Source organism: Camelus ferus, chromosome 6 (assembly GCF_009834535.1).
Source record: "Camelus ferus isolate YT-003-E chromosome 6, BCGSAC_Cfer_1.0, whole genome shotgun sequence".
In the NCBI taxonomy this organism is placed as follows: Eukaryota; Metazoa; Chordata; class Mammalia; order Artiodactyla; family Camelidae; genus Camelus; species Camelus ferus.
Genome location: NC_045701.1, coordinates 17,986,997 through 18,012,483, shown reverse-complemented (window position 1 = coordinate 18,012,483; position 25,487 = coordinate 17,986,997). Strand labels below are relative to the sequence as shown.

At 37.9% G+C, this 25,487-nt stretch overlaps 1 protein-coding gene and 1 long non-coding RNA gene across 11 annotated transcripts in view; one reads left to right on the top strand and one right to left on the bottom strand.

Annotated features, from left to right (window-relative positions):
• SEMA6D (semaphorin 6D) overlaps window positions 1–25,487 on the top strand; it is a 518,494-nt gene that overhangs the window by 100,681 nt on the left and 392,326 nt on the right. The gene's annotated exons all lie outside the window — the stretch shown is intronic.
• Window positions 3,268–18,398, bottom strand: LOC116664126. Its single transcript, XR_004320475.1, has 3 exons — window positions 18,133–18,398; window positions 8,063–8,064; window positions 3,268–3,279 (listed from the first exon to the last, which is right to left on the bottom strand). It is a non-coding gene; the product is annotated as an uncharacterized LOC116664126 (long non-coding RNA).

Sequence of the window (25,487 nt, the reverse complement as noted above, 5' to 3'; positions counted from 1 at the left end):
TGATGTAAGTGCTAACTCCTCTCCATTAGATTAGAATTATTTTGGACAGAAGCTGAAATCAAACAATTGGGTCTGCCCTAGTTATTTAAAAATTGTACATCTAACTCATTTGAAAATTTTTGTTTTCTTTTCTGTCATTTATTGGTTTGGCATCGTATGGATGTGGCCTCAGGTAAAACACACATCTGTCAGCCAAACTCCCTAATGTCTTTTAAGCATGACACTCAGGTTGCCCCTCCAACCGTACTACAAGAGTGACATTTACCTTATAAAGCACATTTATAAAATTATAAAGTACATCATTCTTAAGGGCAACAGGGTCATGCTTCTTAGAAGAACACTTGACTGACTGTACAGGCAAAGGGGACAGAGTTCACCTTTACACTCAATTTCTGCCTCCTCACTACAGATTTCTAAAATCCAGGTGTGTATCTGGTGTGAGAGAGATCTGATGAACACATCCTTTTAGGTTGGTGGCAAGTAGAAAAGATTGATGAAGTGGGTCTTTTTCATGTGACAAGTGTTTGCTCCGTACTGACAAAGCCATTTGCCCAGCACTGACTTAGACACGGACGGGCTGCAAGGTCAGCTTACATTTAGAAACCATGCACCTCATCATAACTATGAACTGGAAGATGAGAGAAAGGCTGCCAGTCACCGTGGGCGGTGAGCTGGGGCAGAGGCGATGGGGGCTGATGTTGGGAAGGATGCCAGGTTTCTGGGCTAGCTTGTGCTTACGCCAGTGTCTGCATTTGGTAGAGTAGACATGGCCCTATTTTTAAACGTAATACATTACTTATTTAAAATAGGCCAACTGCTCCTTCCACATTTGTTCCCATGGTCTACTCAACTTACAGACTTCTTTGAAGAAGGTGGTAAAGTCCTGAAGGAATTGCCTGGTGGCAAAAATAATGCTTTAAATATCTACAAATATAGTTCATGAATTTTTTTTTCTAGTTCACATTTTTTAACTTAAACTCATGTACCCTTTGAATAGTAATAATGGTTATTAATGATCATTACGGAGAATCCACTGTGTACTAGACACTTTCATCTCGATCCTCACAATAGTCCCATGGGGGAAAATGCTGTTTCCCATATATTATCTGTGAGGAAACTGAGGCCTAAGATCACACAGCAACTTTGCAGATGTTACCCTGCCTTGTCACCTGTGGGAGGACTGAGGTCAAGTCAGAAGGAAAGAAATAGCTGAGTATAAAGTCAGCCCTCCGTGTCTGTGGATTTTGCATCTGTGGATTCAACAAACCTCCGGTTGAAAATATTTGGAAAAAAAGTCTCAGAAAATTCCAAAAGGCAAAAAAACTTGTATTTGCCATGTGCTTCCCCATGTGCCTGGCAACTATTTATATAGCATTTGCATTGTATTTACAACTATTTACATACCATTTGCATTGTTAGGTATTATAAATAATCTAGAGATGATTTAAAGTGTAAGGGAGGATGTGAGTAGGTTGTATGCTAATTCTATCCCATTTTCCATAAGAGACTCACATGGGAGCATCTGGGGATTTTGGTATCCAAGGGTGGTTCCTAGAACCAAGCCTGCCTCAAGAATACAAGGGACAACTGTAATCTAAAGAAACTGAAGATAGACATATAAATTCCAATTCCTCCATTGTCCTTTTCCTTAAAAAATTCGTGAAGTGTCCCTACCATGGTTTTATGGCCATAGTTGAGCACAGGCTTTCTTAGCATTAATTATATCACATACTGCCTAATTTCTTGGCTGACAATCTGTACAATACAATGCATAGATGGGAGGTAAAATTCCAAACAAAGTGTCATAGTGCTTTGACTTGGAATTTCAACCAAGGACCAATCATTAAAGACTTCTTTGTTCTCCTGCTTCCTGTTCTGGATTTCCTATCAGCACAACCTGGGAAGAACTGACCCAAAGAGTTTGACTTTCGTTCCGTCATCTACACACTTTTCCCTTTCTGCAGTGACTTGATCGGTTGGTACAGGCAGTGAGAAGGATGCATAACGTGTTATCTTCCATTCGAAGAGTATATATAGGTAAAGTAGGATTTAGTTGCCTACGAGCTCAATCTGACACCCTTTGTGATAGCTAACTTGATTTTTTTTTTAAGGATTCAGGAAAGTTATTAATGTAATTGCTATCTCAGAGACACAGCAGTCATTTTAATACATTTATTCGTCAAGTGTTTTCACCTCTTGATTCTTGAATATAATCTACTTCGGAGCCAACAGGGGATCATGGGAGAATATTGAAAATCATGCTTGCAGGAGGAGTTATGTGGGCATTTTTTACATATATTTTGATGTATTCACTTCCAGAATCAGGTCATTTTGCAGATCAGCACAGTGATATTTACCCTGAAGTAAAAGATGTATTTCCATTTCTTTTACAAATTAAAAGTTATCTTTTGGATTTATGCATTTGAATCTTTTAACTTTAACTTTGAATCTCATTAAAATTACAGAAACGGGAGTGAAAAAAATCTATATATAGCTTTTTCTTTCACACAGCAGTTAGCAACAAAAGTCAAGAAGTACCCTAGGCTGTTCGCATTTCTTTCCTGTCTATGGGGACTCTCTCAGTGGGTTTTATCCTGTGTCTACATGAGGCAAACCAAGTGTCTGCAGCAGCTGAAAGCCGCAGGAGACAGTTCCTGGCAATGGGTCTTAATTATGGAGCTGTCTTCAGCGACCTTGCCATTTCCTGAAGCTCTCATGAGGACATTCCGGTTTGCCATCTTCAGCAGTGTTGATTCCCACAGGTGCTTGCTAAGGCAAGGAAACGGTGTGGCCTCACATCTCTGGTGTCTCAGCTCTGGGTGTGATGCTGGCCTGTCCATCCCAAGGTTGGGCTAAGGTTTAAACTGCAGTTGCAGTCAGCAGTGTTCATTCTTGCTTAGGCATCCTTCTTCGGTTTTTCTTTTCCTCTTCCCACTGTCTCCACCCTCATCTAAAAACCCATCGTTTCATGCTTGATGAGAGCATAGCTCCCTCTGCCTTCTTGTCTTAAGTCTCTTCCTGTCTCTGCTTCATCATGTGTACCGGAGACTTATGGTCTTCCTAAAACAATGTTCTCGTGAAACTACCCTTTCCACTTGCTCTCTAGTTTATACTACGTATATGTTTGGCCATAATCATTCATTATTCTCCATTATCAAGTTCACTTGTTCTGGACATGTTCACCATTTCGCACATCTGCTCTCGGCAAGCTGTTTTCCTCATCATGTCCGGTCAAAATAGTGATTGATCATGTCTTTAGTGCTACTGTTTTTTCTGCTCCTGGTCTCAATCTCTAGACAGCCTCTGTCTCCAAATGCATGCCCAACTACCCTTGCTTCCCTTGTTACATCTTTAAACCCTACCACAAACCCTACCCACAGCCCTACCCTACCACAATGTTAAGGCCAGAGTCTTTAGACCAGCACTGTCCAACAGAAATATAATGCAAGCTACATATGCATAAAATTACCTATGTAATTTTAATGTCCTAATAGCTGTATTAAAAATGATATATATAAATGGCTGAAAAGAATTTTAATAATTTTTTATTTAATCCAGTATTTCAAAATGTTATTTCAACATATAATCAATATCCAAATTATTAATAAAATATTTAACTTGTTTCAGCAAAATCGTAGGAATCAGGTGTGTTTCTACACTTCCAGCACACTTCATTCAGACTATGCACATTTCAGAGTTTAATTGCCACGTGGGCTTAGTGGCTACCATATCGGACAGCGTAGCTTTAGACCATTTTAAGCCATGATTCTTTCATCTCCTCTGTCTTTCTGTGGCCCCTGTTTCTCTGACTACGCACTGGATATGTCTGCAGGGTGCTTCTCAGGCTTCTCTAGCTCATCACATGCAGGGAAAGCTCATGAGCTTCCTCCCTGCATTCCTCATCCCAGCACCATCCACTCGATAGCCCGAGCTAGAAACGCCCCAGCCATTGTCGAAGTCCTGGGTTGAAGCCCATTGTTGAAGTCTAAGGGTTCTGCTAGTACCAATGCAAAAGAGTTTTCTGACTTGTTTTCTTCTCCTCTGTTGCCCTTGTTTCATATTTTATCTTTGCATTAGCCAAAATTATTTCACTCAATTTCACTTCATATGCAGTAATTTCTCATTCTCCGTCTTATAAGGCTTGAGTTCCCCAGGGTGTCATAAAGTTGCTTCCTGCCCTGACCCTCGTCTGCCTTTCCAGCCACAACTTCTGGCCCCTTCTCCCTCCATACCTATATGCTACAATGATTCACACATTTTATGACTCCTCACACCTTAATGCTTTCCATGCTTTTCTGACTTAATACTTGCCATTCTCTATGCCTTGGATGCCCTTTCTCCCAACCTGTGTTCTTTCTTAGAAAATTCTCTTTCATTCATTAAGTCTCAGCTCAAACATTACCTCCTCTCCAGGGTCTTTAAGTGCCACTTTGTTTTAACACTTCACCACCTGTACTGCTTTATTTAAAAAAAAAAATTCTAACTCACCGCATAGACTTATGAATTCCTTTGGAGTAGAGAAAGTGTGTGTTTCATCTTTATATTCCTAATGTCAAGCAGTACATAGATACCAGTGATTCAGTAGGTGGGTCTATGCCGGCATACTGACCTCCCTGCATGGCTCAGTACTTACATACTCTGTGATTACTTTAGAAATACTGTTTTTGCCCTCCATGCTGAGTTATAAGCTACCTGATAACAAGGTTCTATTATTACTCACACCGCATTAGCCAGATAAAAGTTAATTTGAAATGTATATATTTCACAGGTCTAATTAACTTAGTTCAACCAGGGGAAGCCCTCCTCCTGGTGGGTCTCAGGGATTCACTCCCATCTTTTATGGGCTCCGTCTTGTGCTAAGTCAAATAAGACAGAACTGCGTATCATCCAAATTGCAGACCTTGGAGTTGCCCTAGAAGGTGATGCAGAGAATAATGGCCAGGGGTTTTGCCTGGGCACTTTAAGGATAGATAATGGAATACATTTGTTTCACCAGCCATCATTCAACAATATTTATTGAGTGAAAAAGGTGTGGTCATTAACCACAGTCTTAGAGTCAAGTTGAGAGGTTTATGTCTGATTCGATGTTTTCAGTCTTCAAGGACCCTGTTATATAAGCTGTGTATTACTATCATCATTCTTACTAGAAGAGTGTGTAATATATTCCTCATAAGAAATGATCCCATAGCATAATGAACATACATTTGAAGAAGTTAGTTCTTTATGAGAAAAGTCATTTTTACCTTTTCAGGATAAGGTGACAGAGCACGTAGTTGTTGCATGTTCCTTATTCACAGATTTATGTGTCCAGCCCTTCTTTAGGTTCTGACCATTTATATTGTGATTGTTACAGAAGATGAATAGATAAACCCTGTCAACACTGTTCAATGGGCTTATTTTTTTCAAATGCTTAATAAAGCAATCTCCCCACCACCATCACCCCATGCTCTGCAGAGAGCAGGAAATCCTTTTCCTGATTGGAGGACACCATTAAAACAGTGGGGGATACTATCAGTTTAACACTATGAATTGTGAAGTCTCTTTTAGCTGTATCGTTAAGACTCAGGGTAAGTCTATTCTTACATAAAATAGAAAACTATGTGTGAGGATTTCAAGGTTTCTTTGATATCTATGGAACAAGAATCAAACCCAGAAGGAAGGCATAGCAATTTTTTTTTCCCATTTTGAAAAACTTTTTATTTTCAAATAATTTAACACTTACTGAAAATTTGTAAAAATAATACAGAAATTTCATGAATAAATACCCTTAACCCAGCTTTTCCTAAATCTAGGAAATTAACATTGGTAAAGCACTATTAACTAAACTTCAGATCTTACTAGAACTCACCAGTGTTTTTCTTCCCCAATGTTATTTTTCTGTTCTAAGATTCAATCCAGGATCTCCCATTGCATTTATTTGTGGCTTCTCTTTAGTCTACCCTAATTTGTGACAGTTCTTCATTCTTTTCGTGTCTTTCATGACCTTGACACTTTTCCTGAGATCTGGCCAGTTATTTTGTACACTGTCTCTCAACTTTAGGTTTTTCAGATATTTCTTCGTGATTTAATTGAGATTATACACTTTTGGGAAGAATACCACAGAGGTAACGTCGCTCCGTTCTCAGTGCATTATATCAGAGGTACATGCTGTCTTGTTGCATGTATTATTACTGGTGATAGGAGCTTTGAGCACTTGGTCAAGATAATATCTGCTGTATTTCTTTATTGTCAGGTAGCTCATTTTCTCTTTTTAATTGATACATATCTTAGAGAAGATATTTTGAGTTAATGCTAATATCCTATTTCTCCTCAAACATTTGTACATTGATTTTAGCATCCATTGGTGAATTTTGCCTACAACTGTGGTGTTTGCCTAATGGTGGTTTTGTATTTCCTTCAGATGGCAATTCTTCTTCTTTCTTTCTCTATGAGAACATATTGCTACATCTACCTAGACTCCAAGGGAAGAATCTAATTCCACAGTTGATGTATTTGCAGAATTGGTTAATGTCCTGAATTTTTTATATCTGCTTATATTAGTCTGTCTTAGTCTTGGTCTGTCTATCTATCTAGCCAGCCAGCTATCTACCCAACTATTTATACATTCATATTAATTTATACATTCATATTAATAAACTCATGATGATAAAGTCAAATTATTCAAACCATGTGTCATTTACTTAGCCAAATATTATAGCTTATAAATATTTATCTCTCACCTTTCCATATCATCTGGATAAGATGTGTATTTACATTTTAAAGGCAGATTGGAGTTTTGGAAATCAATTAAAAATTTTTTAAAAAAGAAATGAAAAAGAAAAGGAAATAACCTACTCCTCTTTTTTATCCCCTAAAATCATCACTCTTCCATTTCATTATCTGAAGAGTCAAACTTTTTTCTGAGTTGACTAATGCCATTTATGAAAGGAGCAGGCATGAGGAAAGAAAAGGAAAGATAACATACTTGTTTGGAGAACAAAAAACTTATACAAGGGGCCAAAAGAAAAGGGATTCCCAGTGGAAGGACAGGAATCCTGCAGGTTTATTGTGGTACTGTGGCAGCTGAGAAGAAAGCACACGTCTGATGCTACAGGCATTTTGCTTGAGTTGTCCTCATTTTCCTTTCTTCTTTTGTTGAAATGCATAGACTAGAAGACCAAAAGAAACAAATTTAAACATCAAAGTAAGCAAAAGTTGATCAATACCTAGTGTATAATACAAGTTCACACAAATTTTCACAATTCGGAGATAACTGTATTACCATTTTGTTGTGCCTAGCTATTTATCTGTTTTTCTTATATAAATATGAATTTATAAATCAGTAAAACTAAAATGTAGTTTGGTGTCATCTTTCCCATTTCACACAAACAAAAAAATGACTCAACTTGTGTTTACCTAATTTAGAGATAGGTGTGTATTAAGAAGCCACGGCAGAAAAGCATATTGGTTTCAAATATAAACATCAAATAAAAAGACTTAGGATCAGATCATCAGAACTGTAGACTTCAAAACTTCATAATCAACTGCTATCCATATGGAAACTATTACTACATGTTCTAAGATGGGTAGCAACAGGGATTTATTTATTTAATAATGGTTAATTATTTCTCTTAAGCAAACACAGAGAAGCCAACTAGTATATGATATATATGTATATCTTTATACACATATGTGCATATATGTATATTGCATTTATGTAGTATATATAAACATGTTGTTTCTATTATATACTCTATATCATATACTTAGTAGTGTAGGATATTATGTGTATGTTTATGTATGTCTAGATATAGTAAGTATAGGGCATGTGATTTTATAATCTGCTCTTTCCACTTAGAAATACACTTGAAATCCTTCCATACCAGTGAATATAGTTCAACATCATTTTTAAAGGCTGTTATTCCATTCAGTGAGGTTCATTAATTTATTTAAAACCTTCTATTCATTGGCATTTGATTTTTGGCTCTAATGTTTGCTATTACAGACGATCTTATCATGAACATATGTTTGTAGAGCTGTTGAGTCAAAGAATATGTTCATTTTTATACAAATTTCTAAACACCACTCTCTAGATAGGTGGGACTGATTCCCATGCTCCTGCCAGCAGCATATGCATGTGCCAGATGTGCCACTCCTCCTCCAAATACTGGCCTCATCGCTCTTGTTAATCTTTTTTGCTAGGGAAAAAAATATTACTTTGCTTAAAAATTTTATTTCTCTGTTTTCTAGTGAGTTTGAATATTTTTCCTTGTGTTTCTTGGCCATTTAAAAAAAAATGCTTCTCTAAATTGCTTTGCTCAACATAATTGTGCAGAAAAAAACACTTATTCTGTAAATTGATCTCTGTCATAATTCTCCCTCACTCAAGGAAGAAACTTGAAACTCAACCTTGTAACTCTTCCCCAACTAACCCAATTCATTGTTTTTGCCTTGAATAGGTTACTCTATTATCCATTGTCCTTAACTAATACTCACTCTTTGGAAATAAGAGCACAGAATGGAGATTTTCAGATCCAAGATCTGTCAGTATTATTTCCTTTCCTGTATTCTAATGAGCTGTGACAGTCTACCTACCCTTTAAAATAAAATGCATTACCTACCAAGGCCTCTTCTCCATAGGTGAAAGCAATGTTAAACCCTCTCTCACATTTAACTAGCCTTTATGCTGCTCGTTGGCCACCAATTCGTTCCTTATTATTCCTGCTCCATTACTGGTGGTTTGGGTCTAAATGCTGTGCCTCCAGTCACCATGCTGTTTCCCTGTCTGCACCCTCTCTGTGCCTGGAGTTGCCAAGTCATTAATGAAGGGACTCATTTACACCTTGATATTTCATTTGCAATTGTTATTTTATCTTTAGGGCTTCTTCTATAGTCAGAAAATAAAAATCTAAAAATTGCTTATGAGAGACATGAATTTGCTGCCTCAAGCAGTTGCCCAGTTACCAGAAAAAAAAAAAAAAAAACCCAACATCTCATGTAACTAGTTATTAGAGCCTGCACAGGTAATTGGATTTGGATTTGTAGGAAATTCAGACGATTTTCCAGAAAAAAATGGCTGCTGTTCAATTACTTTGAACATTAGGGGTCCAAACCATAGCTGCTGTCCACCCTTCCTTGAGAAAACCTCCCTAAGCTGTACCACATCGGAGAGGACCCATGTGAGAAACCATTACGGAAATGGATTCTCTAATGCAATTTTCATTCATTTCTTTACTGCTGGGCATGAAAATATCAGGAACTAAATTCTGTCATAATCATACTTAAAATCTCAAATTAGAGCAATTGTGGAAAAGTTACAGAAATGTTATAATAAACGTTATTTCATTTTACTTGTGACAGTGCAGTGGTCATACTACTGCTCAATCAGAAAGAGAAAGAGATCATTTCATCTCATCTGGCCTGGCCTGTTAAAAGCACTCGCTATGCATACTCTTGTTCAAAAGGTGTTGCTTTTCAATGCATTCACTTGGTGTGTGAAGATCAAAATTGCAAGCAGGTCAAATGGGAAGCCCATCTTTCTCTTCCCCGTTTCTCAGAATGTGCTTACTGCCTTCAGTTAGGCAGCAACCTGGTTTACATTTACATTTTTGTTAGTAAGGGCTGAGTTGTTTACAAGCCTTGTTGCCATGTGAACCTTGAAAATAGATCTGACAGGGAATTTTGAAAGTGCCAAGCTGAAGCTCAGGATGTGGGAATCAGGTTTGTGACATGTTGGTTGTTAAACACTGATCGCTGAAGAAAAATCAGTGACTTCCTTAGGGTGTGTGTGTGTGTGTTAGTAATTGGGGTTTGTCAGTTGTCAGGAGAGAGATTTTCCTCATGCAGATTAATTCTCTTTAACCCCCTCCCTGTAGCTCAACCAAAGCCACACGAGACTGGTTATTCACATGGTTACAGTGAAATAGGCCACCGATACCTCTCTGGAAAATTCTAAACACACATCCCAGATTCTGGGCCTACGTCCTGGACATCTGGAACTGCTATTTCAAAGAGACAGGCTCCAACAGCCGGAGTTCTGTGCCCATTAACCCCGTGACAGTAAGGTTAGCCCAGAGCCAGGCTCTCACTCTCCCGCGGTGAGCCCATGCCCCTGGGTGGCCAGGTGTCGGTATATCAGGCGTGCTTAAGCCTTTGGGAGGTGGATGCTGCATGGACACTGCTTATGTGCCTCGGTGCCCATCAGTACTGGGTTCACATCCTATTGACTAGGTAGGTGACCCTGGGTGAATTACTTAGTCTCTTTTTCTAACGTTTCCTCACCTGTAAAATCGTGATAACCACATCTAACTCAATGGCATTATTATAAGGATCAAATCAAATAATAAATGGAAACACTCAGCCTAGTGCCAGGCACATGATAAGCACAGTATAAATAGTAGTTATTCTCATTACAGTAACAGCCCTGCCCCTACATTTTCTAACTTTTTGGTTAAATTCACCAGTGAGGGGCCACTCTGCTCCAAGAACCACATTTAGTTATGAGCAGACACATATGTGTTTGAACTGAAGATTGTGGTAAAATTACTTTATGTTTCTGTTTAAATATTTTAAAGTTTTTTTTAAAAAAGATGTGTGAGTAGAAAGCCTATCTTTGTATTTACATACAAGCCTATGCAGATAGACTTTTTGTCCCTTAGCTTGTGACTTAGAAGTAGAAAACATAATACAAAGTAAATATTAGATAGGATACAAGCAACAATAAAGAACATTATTTGCTTAGCTGAGACATTATTTTCTCATTAAGGAAAGGGAAAGCCTGATATGTTGGACTGGGAAATCCTGGGAGAGTACTCCTGCAAAATTCTCAATGTTTAGATGCTCAAGAGGGCTCTGCTGGCAAACTAAGAGCTTTTCTGAGACACAGGACAGGGGAAGGAAATAATATTTATTGAGTTGCTTACTAAATACCAGAATCAAGACACTTTTAATCCTCTCCTCTTTTAATGTTTGAGAATTATACCAATGACGTTTATCTTTATCTCCATCTTACACAGGTGAGGCTTCATGGATATATTGCAGGTAAACGGCAGAACTAGCACCTGAGTCCAGGTGTGCCAGCTTTTGAGTGTAAGCTCCTCTAGAGTGTGGAGCCTAGCCCACAGGCCTGAGGGAAGCTGCAGAACACATAATTAAAACCTGATCATTCAGACACAAAGACAAAACTAATCTTGACGCTTGATTCTACGTACTTTAGACCAAACAAAGAAGGCAGGAAACATAATGTTTCTTAGGATAACTATGTACCTAGCAAGAGTCCATGGGCTCTCCTTTGATGCTAAGCCGACATGAATAATAAACTGCTAACGGAGAGAGTGTATCAGAATACTTGAGGAAGCTTTTCAGAAAACTAAAGCTTGGGCTTTGTCCCTGAAAATCTTGATTTTCCCACCTAGAAGATATAACTATGCTGTTGGGCAATAAACCAGAGATTCCTGAGAGGAGAAAGTCTTTAGAGCAGATCAAGGTCTTGATGGGGACTTAAAGGCATGAGGCATGATGGGGATTTTAAGGCAGAAATGATGGAGAATACCTGAACTGCTGTGGCTTAAAGGGCAGCATTCAGACCATCTGCAGAGCACCTCTCAGTACTCCTCAGGTAGGTGACCAAAGTGATCAGGCTTCCAGCTCAGGTCCTATCTGTGACTGTGATCCACCTTGATGCTTGTGGCCAACTTCTGTTTCCCTCCATCCGTGAGCTCTGGTGCACCCCTCAGCTGTTGGTGTCCTCATCCTCTCACTAACTTGGCACTGAGTAGGGAGGAAAGCAGTAGACCAAACAGGAGACCAAAGAGGGGACAAGGGACTCTATGAGGGAAACATTCCAATGCCAGTTTTATCATTGCAATATCTGGTGTCTTGTCATTTAATTTTTCTCCCTCCAGTCAAGTCACTGGAGTAGATTTCCATCCATTGAAATAAGAGTTCATTCATTTCTTCGGTAAATCTAAGCTCCTTATTTCATGGGCTTCAGTGGGTGTCCTGTAAAATTCCAAGCAGATAAAAGAGAGTTTCCAATTAGGGGATGCAGGATGTGGAAACATGCAAGGGCAAAGTGTTGACAATGCATCCTTAGTTATGGGTGTGAAAGAATCACATGCCATGCACAAAAGCGTGGCTGCTCCTCCACGGTACACAGCCTAGTTCGTGTTGCTCACTTTCAGTCTTCAGCTGTGGCAAGAACATCAAATCTCAGTAGTCTAGGTCATGAGTTTAATTTCTGATCCTACCCCAAATCTCACTGCCGAATTCTTCTTGCCCTTAATTTCATAATATACTCTACCCATGTCCCAGGCCACAGTGAGAAAGGGTCACCATAGGAAAATCTGGATTTCTTTTGGAACAATCCAACCCTTGACCACATTATTCTTGTTTTTTCACTTTCCTTGAGCTAACATGAACATTAAGCTGATCAATAAGCACATATTTTTCTGTGCTTTCAAAGTACAGTCTGTAAGGGAATCATCTCATATGTGTGCCAAGATATATACAGAAAGATATTCAATGAAGTATTATTTATAATAGTGAAGAATTAAGGTTCGAGTGATTTACTTAAGTAAATATTGCACATTTTTGTGACAGAATATGATGCAATCATTAAATCATATTTTCACCTTATTTATTTGGAAAATGTTTATTGTATTCCTTAGATAAAATGGGATATGAAACTAAATATATAGTAGTATTCCTAGCTTTTGGAAAAAAAAATAATGGATATGAATAAATTTGAGTGCAGAGATAGGATTATATAAGAAAATGCAACAAAGCAAAGGAAGAGTAGTATCTTCGGATGGTGTACTTACAGGTGATTTTTATTACCCTCTCTGTAGTTTTCTACATTGTTAAAATTGTCTATAATGAAAATAGTATTTAAAAATGAAAAGGCTGAGGGGTAAATAAGAACAGAAGTCAAGAATCGATCTGTGGTAAATGTTTCTGTCCCTAGCCATTATGGGGAGACACGACATAGGAAAACGTATGAACAGCAATAACCTATGTTTTCAGTCACTTAATACATTTCCAGTTCTCATGTTGCACCAGCAAACAGCCTGATGCAGTGGTGACTGGATCCGTTGTAGTCTTGGAATGAGGAGCTCAGGAAAACAGTCCTGGCTTTGCCCTCAATCTGTGCACAACTTTGGCAGGAAGCTCACCTCTCTTCCCCTTTATTATCATTCTTCCAGTGTGTTAGACTTTGAATGAGAAGTGCTGAGGCTGAAGTCTGTTTCTAATTGGCTTACTTATCTGAAGAATGAGTATAAATGGCATTAATGCACCTAACAAGACATCTTTGGTGATTCTACTTTTCCTTGGCTAATAGCACTACAGCGTGCTGCAGTGCCAGCAAACACAGCCCCCTGTTTACATGATAACTGAGCTTTAATTGGTTTGTGCATATTAATGTGACCTTGAGTGGAGATCAAAAAATGCTTGCCAGACTGAAGAAACTGTCAGGTTCCCACCCCAGCATTGGACATGTTGGGCAGGAAAGGGCACCAAACTCTGTTTCATGCAGCTGAAACAGAGTCTGAGCATTGAGGCCACCATAGGAAATGGGTCCCGGTCCTGACAGCATATTTGTAAGCTCAGGACTTTCACCTGATTGTCATTCGCGCTCTGGTTAAACATAATCACAAGGAACTTGGGGATGTGCCACTGGGTGGCACAAAAAGGGATATGGCAAGTTTTCTTTTGCCAGTTAAGCTGCGTTTTTCCCCCTTTGGGATGAAACTCGAGATGATTTTCTAAGTCCACGTAAGCTTTAAATCAAGAATAGAGCTCTCCCACTGGAATTTAGCTGTGGCTGTGGGGGCATTCATTCTTAAAGAGTGATATGCATGACAGCGACATGGCTGTCCATAATCTTAAAGCCTCCATCTGCCATGTTAGGTCCCTGGGGTGTCCACAAGATAATCATGCTTCTTGAATAAAGGATTGTGGTAGTAGATTAAGGCCCTATGTAGCTTGCTTCCCAAATCACAGAACAGATCTACATACATGCACAACATAATATAACCAGTCATTTACACAGCGTTGCCACTCCAATGACTGTTTCCTGTCTATTAAGCTTTGTTACTGGAAGGAACTGGTGGAAGTCACAGCTCAACAAATTCAAACAAACACTTACTGTAATCTAAGATAATTAGATAATAGTAAGATAAGAACTCTATTCAGGGAAGTTGTCCTTTTTGTGGTTATTATATATTATTTTTATTGGGAGGAATTCCTAGGTGAGGTAGGAGACTGGATTTGGCAGCCTTGATTGTTCCTTATGATAACAGTTAATGAGTTCAACGCGCACTCTATTCAAATCTGTAGGGTTTACTCCAGTTAGATTCAGCTGTGGTTAATAGAGTTAGATTTAATGAGTAAATATTTATTGTGTATAATAGTCCACATTATTGTGAGGTGTTTATCATAGTGAAGAATAGAGTAATTGATCAAAACCTAAAGAATAACTGGTGAAAAACTTCAAGATATTTGTGAACCATAAGTGAGAGCTGAGGCAGGCTAATGTATTTTCCTAGTTCAGGCCTAATACCTGAGATAAAAGGGATGTAGGCAAGACCTCACTGCCCCCTTTATAAGAGCTTATCCAAGTGTCTGGGTGGCAACAGTCTCATTAGTGTTGGGCTCAGAAGTACTACCTAAAATTTGATGGCCAGTGTCATAACATATAGTGGAAAATAAGGAAGTTAATCTGATGGCACACGTCATTCATTCATTCACTCACTCCGTCAGCAGAGACTTACTAAGCACTTCTTTCTTCTAGATATTACTCTACTTTCTGGAATTCATGAGGGAACAAGACAGACAAAATCCCTGCTGTCCTCCAAGTTAACATTCTAACTGGGGAAAAGGCAGAAAACAGACAAGTAGTAAATGTATTCTATTGCAGACGTCTTGAGGTGCTGTAAAGAGAAATGAAGCAGGATGAAGGGGCCAGTATGGGAAGCAGGAAGGTCACTATTGCTTACCAGGTGGTCTTTAATAAGGTGACATTTGAGCCAAGACCTAAGTAAAGTGAAGAAGCAAGCCGTTTGGCTCTCTGGCAGAAAGACATTCTTTGTACCTCAGGGTACGGAGGCCCTGAGATGGAGGCATACTTGGTTGTTTTGGAGAGGAGTAAGGATGTGTGGCTGGAGCAGAGGGGCAGAGGAAATAGTGGTAAGAGATGAGGTTCCAGAGGTGGAAGGGAGCCTGCTGACGGGTGACAGGCCCTTGTTGGAGAAGGAGTTGCCTGGAAATTAAGAAGAGGGGAGAACATTGGAGCAGATGACCCAAGTAAATCATTCCTCAGAGCCAGCTGTGTCTGTGAACTAGCCAAAACAACCTGCCTAAGTACTAATTAAAAAAAAAAAAAAATCCAAGAGAAATTTGCTTGGGAGAATGCACAGTTGGAACAATTCTGCTTCCAGTTAGTCTTGTATTGTTGTCTGCTCGCTGTTTCCCCTTTCGGGAAAAGTGACAACTCCTGCTGTCAGAAGAAAATAATATATATCTATGGCTTTACATTTCTAGTCAAATCATTCTTTCTAGAAAATATATACTTTTTTCAGGGGTCAGGTCTGGAGACCTTCAGCTTGGCTGATGGAAACATTGTGTGGATGCAAGACTATGGAGTTAAATCATGTTGTTAGGGCCATAGCCCCAGGCTTAAAATAAACTGTCCTTAGCAAAAGAGAAGTGGGCAGTAGGAAAGCACTGATTCAAATAGCAATTGAAACACCGCTCTTTCCTCCCTTAGGTTTCTGGTGTTTACTGATTCAGTTTCCAAAATCCTGTCGTGCCATGGAATGGGAGGAACTGTTGGGAGTGCTGAGAGCTGAGAGATTTATAACTCTGGCTTAAATGATCATTCCAAAACTACCTAGATCAAGAACTTTTTAACTCATTTTGCATCTTAGAATCTTGGACTTTTCACTCGTTAAAAAAAGTTCTTACACATGAATCATTTTAGGAGATTTAGAGACCTCTCAAGTTAGCCAGTGGAGTCACATTAAGTTTTTAATGCTACTAGAGGGTCAAAAATGGAATTAGAAATGAGACCCAAACTTAGTTCTGTGTGTTGTGTATAGCAGGAGCTTGGGGAGACAGGTATGTGTTCATTTCCAAGTTTTGTCACTTAGCAACTGTATAATTTTGAAGAGGTCACATTCTCCCAGAATCTTCTCATTTATAAGGTAGGATATTTGTTAACTCTCTCTCTTCCTCCCTCTCTCTGTCTCTGTCTCTCTCTCTCTCTTGATTTGTCTGAGCATTAAAGTTGAGGTAACGTGTGACCAAGTACTTTGTTAATAGTAAAATTATAAATAAATATTATTAAACAGCTTTGTAGAATTTGAAGAATCACTCTGCAGTGATTGTATGCACAATTTGAATGAGGCACTTGTTATTCTGGAAATAGTTATGCAAATCCAAATCTATTGTTATGGGACTTCAGGGCCCTGCCCTTAGGCGCATGACATTCCTTGTAACATCTGGAAAGCAAAGTGTCCCCAGTGTTAAGTTCTTGTTTGCTCTCTCTCCACCCTCCACCCTCCTTCCACCTACAAATCTGAAAGATCATTGCATGCCTGATACATCTGTGGTGCTCCAACCCTGAGCCCTTCAAATTTAATGAAATTGTTCCTTGTTTGCCCTAGAACACCAAATTACTTTACTCTTAATCATCTAAAAAGTAATGAACAATAACATGTTTTTCAGTTGTTTTCAGGAAACAATATTAAGTCGTTCTCAGTGAATAAGTTCTGCAAATCTCTAAGTCATATTTCCTCAAGCAAGAAATTTTAACAAACGTTTATTGAATTGTTTCTAAAAGGTATTACGACTACTTACTTTATCATAGTATTCTGAACATAGTTTAACCTTTTTTTGATTGATATAAAGCTATCATTAGGAGCTAAAGTTATAGTGTTCATTAGTACAGTGATGACTGAAATGACTTTTGCACAGTGCAGCCCCCTTGCCCCTACACAAATAAACCCAAATTACTTTTAAGGCATCCAGATTTTTTGCTTCCTTGCTTATTGTCGCCAGTATCTTTCTGGTTGATCTCCTTTCAGTGTAAGCCCTCACCCACCTTTACTTTAAATTTATTCTCTTTTATAGTGCTTCATAAACTTAAGAATTTTATGTACTACCTTCAGATTTTTTGCCATATCAATTTTACCAACATTAGTAAACACGTAATCCTTTTTTCAAAAAATAGATTAATTTTTTTACTTAAAATATCTTAAAAGAAAATTGTATCACTCTTCTATTACCAGTATAATTGTCAATTATATTTTAGTGTACATTAAAATAAATATATAAGGACTTCCACTTCTAGCCAAGATAAAGTAGCCAAGAATGGATTTATACTCCTGTCTGAAACAACCAATAAAATGGACAAAATATATGTAATAACAGTTTTCAAGAAACTCTATGTCAGGCAGTGAAGGACAGTGATTCCTGAGAGATGAGAAAAAACCAAGTAGGGTCTATGACTGCCCCAACTTACTCTCTTTGGAGAGTTTCCAGGCCGCAGTACAAGGAGGGAAAATCAAGGAGGAGCCTGATACTCTCCCTGAGTTGAGGATACAAAGCTGAGAGTATGAGGAGCTCAAGATGTCTAGAGTTCTCAGGACAGAGATCCTGAGAAGAGAGAATCGAACAGAGAATTCTGGAGATCTGTAGTGTCCCTCTTTAGGATTCAGTTAAGTACTGACCAGTGCAATACTGTACTAGAAATTCTAGGCAGCAAAGTATGGCAAGAAAAAAATGTCATTTAATCAGAGATAATGAAGTAAAGCTTTTTAAATTGCAGACAAAATGAATATCTATGTAGCAAATCTGGTGAACTCTTACCAAAAAACCTGCTTAAACTAAGAAGTGAGTTTTGCAAAGTTACAACATACAAGATCAATATACGGAAGTCAATAGTGTTTTTATGTTTTAGCAATGAATATTTGTTATTGAAATAAAAAATCAAAGCCATTTTAGAATAGCATCAAAAATATGAAGTACTTAGGGATAAATATGTAAAAAAAGATATGCATGATCTATACATTGAAAACTATAAAATATCATTAAAGAAAATTAGAGAAGACCTAAATAAATGAATTGATACACTGTGTTTATGGGTTGGGAGACTTGATATTGTTTGGATGTCAGTTCTCCCTATATTGACCTGTAGGTAGAACACAATTCCAAATCAAATTGTAGCAGGCATTTTTGTAGAAATTGAAAACTGATTCTAAAATACATATGGAAATGCAGATGACTTAGAATGCCAGAATGACTTTGGAAGGGATAAACTTGGAGGACTAACTCTACAGAAGTATAAGAACTACAAACCTGCAGTAATCAAGACAGTATGGTATTGGAGTAAAGACAGACAAATAGATCAATGGAGCAGAATAAAGAGTTCAGAAATGGATCAACTCATATACAGACAGTTGATGTATAACACAGGATCAGATGCATTTCTACAGAGAAAGTTTTAAACAAATGATGCTGGAATAAATAAACAGCCATATAAAAAAAAGTGTTGATCCATACTTCATACTATACACAAAAAATTACTACTCTACCTACTCTGTATATTTTCCATATGCAGAAAATTAACTTGATTTTGGATCACAGACCTAAATGTAAAACCCAAAACTATAAAACTTCAAGAAGAAAACATAAAACATAAGAGAGTGCCTTTGTTCCCTTAAGTAAGAGAAAGATTTCTTAAGTGTGAAATCAAAAGCATAATCCATAAAAGAAATAATTGATGAAGTAGATTTTATCAAAATTAAAAAACTTGTACTATTCAGCAGACAGTGCTAAGGGAATGAACAGACAACACAGGTAAGGCATATATCTGACAATGAGCATAAATCCAGAACTTAAAAGAATTCTCAAAATCAATAATAAGATAACTAACAACCCAATTAATAATTGGGCTGAAGATTTGAACAGAAACTTCATCAAAGTAGATATACAAGTTGACACATAAGCACACAGAAGGTGCTCAGCATCATTAGTAATTAGAGAAATGCAAATTAAAGTCACAATGGAATACCACTACACATCTTTTAAGATGACTAAAATTAAAAGACTGACTATTCCAAGTGTTGGCAAAGATTAGGATAACTGGAACTTTCATACTGTCCTCGTGGGAATGTAAAATGGTACAACCACTTGATAAAACAATTTCCCATTTTCTTAAAAAGTTAAATACACAGCCATTCTGTGCCTAAAGAATCACCAAAAAGAAATGATAACATATGCTCATACAAAGAACTGCACATGAATGTTCATACATGTACAATTTATTTACCTTTACATTTATTTGTAATAGCCCAAAACTGGAAACGACCCGAATGTCCATCAAGAAGCGAATGGATAAACAAACATGGTATAACAATACAATGGAGAACTACTCTGAAGTTATTTTTAAAATGCACTACTGATACATGCAACAACATGGATGAATCTCAGAGTAATAAAGCTGAGTTAAAGAAGCCACACCCCCCAAAAAATCACATTGTATGATTACATTTAACCAAAATTCTAGGAAATGTGAGCTAATCTGTTGTAACAGAAAGTGAATCAATGTGTGTGTGTAAATATATGTATATTAAAATATGGGCATTTTATTACATTGACTATACCTCATATAGCTTTAAAGATATGAAATAATCATTACAAAATGTTGGGTCACATAGTAGCCAAAATCATCTGGTAAACACCACCATCAGAAAACTTGCTACCTGTGTCAGAGCTTAAGGTTCTCAAAGGAAGGATGAAACAAAGAGTTGAGTAATTTCAATTTTGCTAACTCATGTTCCATCAGTGAGTTCTAGTTGGCAGGCATGTCTGTCTATCCTCGTAAGTAAAGTTGGAAGAACCCTAGGAGACTAGGTTTTCATGTTGCTCAGGGTGCTCCTTTCAAAGGCAAAAAGCAGGTTTGGAAGGCAGTGGAGTAGCATCAGCAGACCAAGGCTTTTTGCTCTTCATCACCTGGATCCTTGCCTTCGTTTGTTCCGTGTGCCTAAGAAAGTCACGCAATGTCTCTGGGCTGCATACAGAAAACAGGGAGCTTACATATAATCCCTAAAACTTCTTCCATGACTGTCATTTTGCCTCCCGGTTGTAACAGTGTGCAGGAGGGCTGAGGTGACTGGAAGTTCAGCCACCAGATGATAGCATGAAGTAAAGAGAGAAGAGTTTTTAAATAAAAATCAAATAAAGGCAATTTAAATTTAGAAACAGAATAATTATAGTGATATTCTGTGGTGACATAGTAAGAGCTGAATAAAAGATTGGTTAATCTTGTTCTCTATTTTTGTAAAAAAGAGTTTTAAAAGTACAATCTCCTCGTCTAGGAATGGTGCCAGGTTTCTGTCTTAAGTGAATTTTTGTATTTTTTTCTTAAAGCATTAAAAAAAGAAGTTAATACTGTCAGAGTCCAACTGTAGCAGAACTGGTGCTTGTTTGTATAAATGATGACAACCTGCACTCCTACCGCCGCTTTTGTGATTCCATTGAAACGTATTTCTTAACATAAAGCCAATTTACCTTGGAATGTCAGGGACAGCTTTAGAGTACCTGGTAAAAATTAAAACCTAAATGAAAACCCAACCCAACATAGTTGGTATTTCTTCCAACGAATGGAGACCTATTCACAGCCAGTGTTGAAAATTAAATGGAGTGGGTTCTTCTGACAGAACGTACATAGCTATTTCCCTCCAAGTATCAATTGAAAATGCTGATCAAAATTTTTGGTCGTTTCAGACTGCAGGACTTGTTACAATGACCTGCTGGGCATCCGTCATCACAGTGCAGGCGCTAGGTAGCTGGAACTAACTGGAGATACTTTAAAATCCATGGGTAATAATAAGAGTGTCCAAAGTAACAGTGCTTTGCTCTGTATGTTTTCTTCTAAAAACCTAGTGAGAATCTGCTCCCTTTTCCTAAGGAATGAATGCATGCTAAATTCTAGCACCTGGGTAGGAGGGATGTTCTGTCTATGTCCTTTCACTCCCTTCATAGTCTCTTTTCTCCTTCACCAATTCTGTCCTTTGAAAACCAGTCATCACACATTCCCTGCATTTCTCTGAATAAATTGGATCTACTGCACCTAATAAATCATTACTATTTTAGTGTCAATGAACTAGGTGTATTATTTCCAGAAATTTAGCCATGTCCCTATGGTAGAAATTAAAAGCATGTGGGGAAAATGCTTTGGGGCGGGGCTGGGTCGGGGGTAGGTCCTACGTTCTTCCATTTTGCTGCATAAATATCTAGGTACTCTGGTTTTTTGGCAGTCCCCAGATTTTGCCCTTCTTTTCTTCCATTAAAATCTGCTTTTTAAAAATGTAGTTCAACAATCTGTCTAATCAGAATAATTTCAAACTTTGCATCCTAAACAACATGCCCAGCACACATACTTAGGTATGAAGCTGAGGGAATACATGTGCTGCCATTTATTTATTTACTCATCCTTTACTTCATTTAACAGACACGTATTACACACCATGAGTGCTAGAGCCAGACTGCCTGGGGTTAAAAAGAGCCTGTGTTGGCTACTGGCACTGTGACTTTGGAAAAGTTGTGTAACATCTTGATTTCTCTGTTTCCTCATCTGTGAAGTAGAGACATCAGTGCTTCATCATAAAGTTGGTGTGAGGATTAATGACTCAGTAATATAAAAACTCTTCGAATAGCCCTGAACACATAAAGATATATACACATATATCACTTTTATGCTGCTGTCTTTTCCTATAAGGGTACTAATCTCATTCGTAAGGGTGCCACCCTCATCGCTTCCCAAAGGCCTCACCTCCATCACAGCAAACATTAGGATTTTAACCTATGAATTTGGGGAGGAACACAAATATTCAATCCACAATGGTATGTAATCTCATTATACCTCAACACAATCTATGGGGAAAAGTATAATTTATAGATGAAGGAACAGAATTTTTCAGTTTTCAGATAATGTGCCTAAGATCATCCAGCTGGTAATTGCCTAAGCCAGTACTCAGGGCTAGGCCTCCTTGAGTCGAGTGTGCACGCATGCACACACATAAGCACACACACACACAGAATTTTTTCCTGGAATACCGTACCACCACCGGTAACTAATTTTATGGGAAGACTCAGAAAACCTCGCAAAAGAGGTGATGCTTAGGCAGTGTCTTGAAGGAAGAATGAGAATTACCCAGCAGAGGCTGGGAGAGGCATTTGTGATGGAGGAAACAGCAGGAATAGAGAAATTAGAAACTTTGGGTGGCTGGCCTTGACTTAGCCAAGCAGGTGCTGCACTGACCCTGTGGATCTGATCTTCAGGAAGTGGGATAGAAGGGCTCAGGAAAAGAACCAGGGCGTCACATCCAATGGCAGAATCTACTGAGCTCCATTCTCTGCAGAAATCCCAGAGCAGATCCTGGATGAAGCTCCATTTCTCTCCATTATTCTCTCCCCTGTATAAATGAAGAGTGGTTCAGCCCACAGTCACTAACTAAGCCTGCCTCTTCCACACAGAGGAGAATCATATTCCTTAGGAACAAGACTGCTAGGCATGTTGATAACTTTCTTCTGAAAAGCAGAATGCCCTTTTTTTGTGGATTTGACTTGATGTCCTCATCAGAGGAAGTTATTAGAGACTTTGCAGGTGCAGGCTAACATCTCTGTGAGGCAGAGGCACTTTGTTTATTTGCTCCCTGTTCATGACTCCACCAGGCTCGTTGGTACATCTGGTTAAGCCCGGAGAAGAGACATTTGCAGGATCAAGCCTCACCACCTTACCGGCTTTTGTCTGATTGTTTTAAAATGTGAATTCTATTTTCATAGAAAATATTGTGTGGGGCTGTGGTATAAATAAGGTGTTATAATGAATTTTAACTGCATTTAAGCAGGCATTGCTGCTACCTAAAGAGGCAGGAAAGAAAGTGGAATTCAGATCATTATAAAAAAATACGGATCTAGAAAAAAGGCCTAATATAAAAACAGATTTTGGTAACTGCCTGGAGTAAATTGAAATTTGGTCTCAATGCTAATGTTGTCGAATACATTCAAGAATAAAATACTTGGCTTGATCTTGGTTATTGCTCCATGGAGATAAACTCCTCATCCATGGAAGGTGAAATAACCCTTGAAGGTTTCATACCATTACTGTGTAGTGCACAATAACAATACAACAGCAAATTAACAAACTAGGGTCTATTATTGGAGAATGATTTCATGTCAGCTTCAGAGCAGTTTACTCATTTCAGAAGTCAGTGTAATAAAAGAGCTTTTTATTTCTCCAATATCCTTAAGGAAATGTGTGTGTGTGTGTGGTCACATAAGTATGTTTTCATGATAACCTAGTCATGCCCCTTTATCACAAATCAAATTTCTAATTTCACTGATCTTGATTTTAAAAATCATAAAATGTCACAGGATAGGTATCAAAACAGCAACCAGAGATTAGTAGGCTTTTAATAAATTAGTCCTTTGTTGTTTAAAACCTGCTCTAGACTCCTAAGCTGGGGCAATCCGTAGGGCAGAAAGTAAGCCAATAACAGGGGCTTAAATACACCAACCTGTACTTTACATATAGCAGCTACTACATAAATGTTGGAAAACTGAATTTCAAACAGTAACCTTGAATATGGGGTCAAACATTTGTATATATTTGGGATGTGATACTCAAGGTGTTCTGTTAGCAAGGGCTTATTTTCACGTGGCCTCTGTGTTTCTAGTGAGAGCAGCAAACCACAGACCATGCTGAGTCATTTCTCAGTCCTTTTTCACCAGCTATCTCCGACAGACAGACCTGGCCCTTCCACTTAAACACAACTTTTGGTGTTTGCTTTTCTGCATTACTTTCATTAAAATTACAGGGGAAGGGGCAGGAGACAAAAATTCATATGTTTCTGATGCAGAAGCTTGTGTTCACCTGCATTTGCATTTTTATTAAAATACCTAAAATGATTGGGCAACTCATATTTTAAAAAAAAGAACTGTAGCCGTTTTAGTTATTGCTACTGAGCTTAGGACAGATGTTGCAGATCCAAACAGTTTGGACTTTAGTGTAAATATTAATTTTAAAGAAAATGGGATCATGAGTGGTTTCTGTATTTTAGCTCATTGGGTCATTCTGTTTATAAGGCTTTCCATCCCAAGTAGAAGGTGGAAACTTACCACATCTATGACTTAGGCTGTCTTGGTTATATGATAACATTCATCATCAAAACTCCTGAACGGCCCTACACTTCCTCCAGAATCAAGGACAAATCCCTATGTTGCATGGATATAGCGGTACACCTTGGCATCTCTCCCTTCACATACCCTGCCCAGCTATCAAGCTAAGCAGCCTCTTATTCCCTGTGCCTACCTGATGCTTTCTTGGTTCTTGTTCTCAGTGCATTCTCTTCCTTCTAAAGAAAATGGGTTTCTTCCCCCCACCCATTTCCATGGGGTTTATACCATATCTAACTTTAATGTTTCAACTCAGATGTCAAAGTTCTTTTGAAGAATTGCATGATTCTGACATTGGACGTGATCTCTCATGCTCTCTCTCTCTCAGGTATAAAAGCTTTCATGTTAGATCTCATTTTGTGATACTTCCTTTTCTACTCTACCAACAACAACAAAACAACAATAGTAGCAATAAATATTACATGTTCTGTCATATGTAAAGTTCCATGTGTATATTTTCTCACGCAATCCACAAAACAGCCCCATAATGATGCTGTTATCATTCCTAATTCACCTAGGAAGAAATCCTTGAAGAGGGCTCAGTGATTAATCCAAGGTCAGGTGGATGGTTTCAGATCTGGAATTCTAATTCATAGACATTGTTCTTAGCCAATAGGTGAAACTGCACTGCACAACTGTACCTCCTTTTGCTTGTAACTTATCACTTTCTGCTTTGTTGTGTAATTACCTATGACCTGAATTACTATAGTTGTTGTTCCTTGAGGGCTAAATTTATGTTTGATTCTTCTTGGTATTTTAAACATAACTCAGCGCAGTGTCTCACACAAAAGTAGGGGCAGTCCAAAACTATTTGGTGAACAACTGAAAAATTTAGAACCTTTCATATATTCTTTTATAGCTCTGACATGGAAGATATCTTGAGAGAGGAAAGTACTATGTTTAACTGTCATCAAAATAAAGTGGAAAATATAGCTTTGCCCAAAGGAAATGACATGTTCTGAAAGAATAAAATTAAAACAGGATTTTAAATCCGTTATCTAGTCTATCTGAAAATAAATAAGGACATTTGCCTGATTAGACGAGTAAATATCTTTAAACTTTCTCAGTCACTGTATAATATTCATAAATGCAGAATCTGAAAATCTATTCCCCACTGAAATGAAAGATTATGCTTGACTAGAAAATTAATATTAATGAAACATTGGCTAATATTAATGATATTTTAATAATTAATAGAAAAGTGAATAATAACATTTTGTTTATTTATATTTGTATAATGCAGATAGATAACTGATTATTTTCATCAA